Source organism: Octodon degus, unplaced genomic scaffold (assembly GCF_000260255.1).
Source record: "Octodon degus isolate 3935 unplaced genomic scaffold, OctDeg1.0 scaffold00002, whole genome shotgun sequence".
In the NCBI taxonomy this organism is placed as follows: Eukaryota; Metazoa; Chordata; class Mammalia; order Rodentia; family Octodontidae; genus Octodon; species Octodon degus.
The window spans coordinates 2,620,877-2,624,098 of NW_004524578.1; the positions used below are offsets into that span (position 1 = coordinate 2,620,877).

Genomic DNA, 3,222 nt, shown 5'->3' on the forward strand with positions numbered 1-3,222 from the left:
TCCATGTGTTAAGGATTTGTTCCCTGCTTGGTATCACCAGGCAATGTGGAGCCTCAAGAGGTGGGCCCCTACAAGTCACGCCACCGAAGGACACTATGGGACCCTGCTCCTCCCCTCTCTTGCTTCCCGTCCACCAGGAGGTGAGCAGGTTCCTCGGCCTTGTCCAGTATGATGTGCTGTTTTGCCAGAGCCTCCAAAGAACAGATGTTATCAGTCATTTTGCAATTGCCGGGACAAAATGCACAACGAACACCACTGAAAGGAGGAAAAGTTCTGCTGATGGTTTCCAGTCTGTGGACTGCTAACTCTAAGGCGGAGGTATCATGATGGTGGTATGTGGGGAGGCAAAGACACTAGTTCTCAGCAGCCAGGGGCAGCAGTGCCAAAGAAGAAGAGACGAGCAAGATCTTAGATCCGGCTCACTCAGATATACCTGGGAGCGCCTGCTATTAGTCCCCTGGGTGGCCATCAAGCTAACCTGGTTGACAAGCCATCTTTGCCACTGTAGGAGCCACCTAATGATGGACTGAGACCTTCAAAACTACGAGCCAAAATAAATCCTCTTAACAAATTGGGCATCTCAGGCATTTGTGACAGTAACAAAAAGCTGAATATCACAGGACTGGTACGTTTGTCATTTTGATAGAAGTGATCCAATTGTCTTGTATAGAAACTGTACCAGTCTGTGCTCCCACAGGCCTTATGGGAGCCTGCCAGCTCCCCTGCTTCCTCTGGAATGCACTGCACTACTGAAATTCCGAGTCTCTGATAGAAAATCTCCATGCAGTTTAATTTTAACCAGCTGTTTTTGGTGTGTGTGGTGCTGGGGGTGCTGGGAACCCAGGACCTGTGCGTGCCAGTACTGTAGCCATGAAGCTGTTGGCCAGCTCTGTGGACATCTGTTCACATGCTTCAGAGTCATTTGTATTTCCTTGCCTGTGAACTCTCTTTGTTTTTCAGTTGATCTTTTCTTTTTTCTTGTGTATTTCTTTTCTATCTCTTTTTTTTTTTTTTTTTGAGACAGGGTCTTGCTGCGTAGTTTGGGCTGGCCTTGTGTTCACTTTTGCAGCCCCCAGACTGATCTTGAACTCACAGTAATCTTCCTGTTCCAACCTCCGGAGCACTGGGACTACTTTACAGGCGAATGCCACCACACTTGGTTCGGGGGCCGGTGGGTCTGCGGATCTAACTTGGGACCTGGTGCTTGCCACGTAGGTGCTTATGCCTCTGAGCTATGTCCCCAGCCCTTCCCTGTGTATTTCTCAATGCTACCTATTCATTGGCAAAATTAACTATGATATGCATTGCAAATATTTTTTCCTAGTTTGTGCTGACTGTGTGTATGGAGATGATTTCCAGGCAGACTGTGTTGGAAGTACAATTTAGCCACCTCATACATTACTGCTTTTCATTTTTGAAGAATCCTGAGAAAGGCTTTCCCACTCCAAGATTCTTTAAACATTCTCTGCCAGCCAGGGCTGGTGGCGCATACTGCAACCTCCCCAGGAGGCTAAGGGCTGAGAGCCAGGCCCGGGCAACTGGAGACCCTGTCTCAAAATGAAAGAAAATTAAAAAGGGCTAGGGGTGTAGCTCAGTACAGAGACCCTGAGTTTATCGCCAGTACCTCCCCCACCTTCGGTTGTGGGCTGACTCAAACTCAGGAATCCGGAGGGAGGCTGAGGAGGCCTGCACCTTGGACCCCATGGATACCCGACCCTGCTGCTCCTGGTGCGGACTTGCCCACAGGAAGAGCTCAAGGGCAGTGGTGGAGGGGACAGCCTCAGTGGTCGGCAGATCGCTGGGCTGGGTGGGTCGTCTCTGGCCACAGCAGCTGGTTTCCTTTGGGATCTACATATGTTCGAGAAAGGCCGGACCAAAGGCAGGTGCTGGGGCCCACATTTTGCGTCTCCAGCTACTGAGTCCTTTCTTTCCAGTTGTGGCTCTTTAGTCACTGGCGTTTGCAGACAAGCCTGGGCCAGAGAAGGCTGGAGTCAGCTAAGCTTTGTGTTGGTTGGGTCAGCAGAATGTTTGAGTAGGTAAAAAATAGTGACCATTGGCTCAGGAAGAGGCGAGGGGATGGGGGTCAGCTCAGTCCGGACTGCTCCGGGCCTTTGTCTGGCACTCAGGCCACAAAGCTGCCCCACCTGGATCAGCCTGGGGACAGGAGATGGGGCTGGAAGAAGGCAGGGAGCTGGCCAGGGCCACAGGCGTCCACAGCAGTCTCTGCTGTGCCCCCAACAGGACCCAGCTTTCCAGGACCCCTTCTCAGGGTCTCTGCAGGAGTCTTGAGCAGCTACAGAAGAGGAGTCTCCACCACCCCACCCAGCCCCACTTTTCTTTCTGCAGCACCCCTCTTCTTGGAACTGGGGATTGAACTCAGGCCCTTGCACTTGCCAGGCAAGCGCTTATTCTACAGAGCTATCTCCCCGGCCACCCTCTTCATAACTTCTGGACCCAGGGCTTCATCCTAACCAGCCAAAGAAAAGGAGAGGGTCTGGGGAGCACTGCCCAGACAAGAACTTCCTGGGACTGAAGGGACAGGTGGGGGAGGAGGGTCAAAGGTCACCCCAGCCTCTACCTGACCGGCCAGGATTTGAGGGGTATTGATGATTCACAGCTCGGGGTGATGCTTGACTCTTACGGATGGGCCCAGGATGTTGAAGGTCAGGGGTCCTCTGCCTGCAGGAGAACAAGAGGTCTTGAGCTAGGCCTTGGGGTGGAGGCTAAGACAGCATGAGGGCCAGAAATTGGCTTGGTTCCCGGGGTCCTGGACGGAAGAGCGGTCGCTGCACTCGTTCGGGGGATGTGCAGCGCGTGAAGCAGGGGTCTCCCTTGCCACAGGGTCTCGCGAAGGCCCTGCTCCCGGTGCTGCCGGCCCAGGACGACTCGCACAGTGTCCTCTGCCGGGAGCAGGGTGCGGTCGCCAGGTCCGAGCGCGGCGCTCTGGCTCTCCCGAGGCCGCTAGGGGGCAGCGCAGCGTGCGGGGCAGGGCGCGGGCGCAGCTGAGCGTTGTCTTCACCTGTTTCGTAGCTCCGAGCCCGTGCGCTCCGCAGGGAGCCGCCACGGCTTCCCGAGCCCGGGCTCCAGCCTGCCCCGGGCCGGCCCCGCAGGATCCAGTCCAGGTGCACCGCGCCCGCGGACCCTCCCCGCGGGGCCGGGGCCAGCGCCCGGCGCGCAGCATCTTTGTCCTCGCCGCCTTCCCGCCGCACGCGCTCTCCGGCG

At 55.6% G+C, this 3,222-nt stretch overlaps 1 protein-coding gene across 1 annotated transcript in view; it reads left to right on the forward strand.

Annotated features, from left to right (window-relative positions):
- Positions 1-3,070: 3,070 nt before the first annotated feature.
- Positions 3,071-3,222, forward strand: part of Apba2 (amyloid beta precursor protein binding family A member 2) — a 232,344-nt gene continuing 232,192 nt past the window's right edge. The window contains exon 1 of the mRNA XM_004623237.3: positions 3,071-3,122. The gene's annotated coding sequence lies outside the window, so the exon portion shown is untranslated. The remainder of the gene's footprint in view (positions 3,123-3,222) is intronic.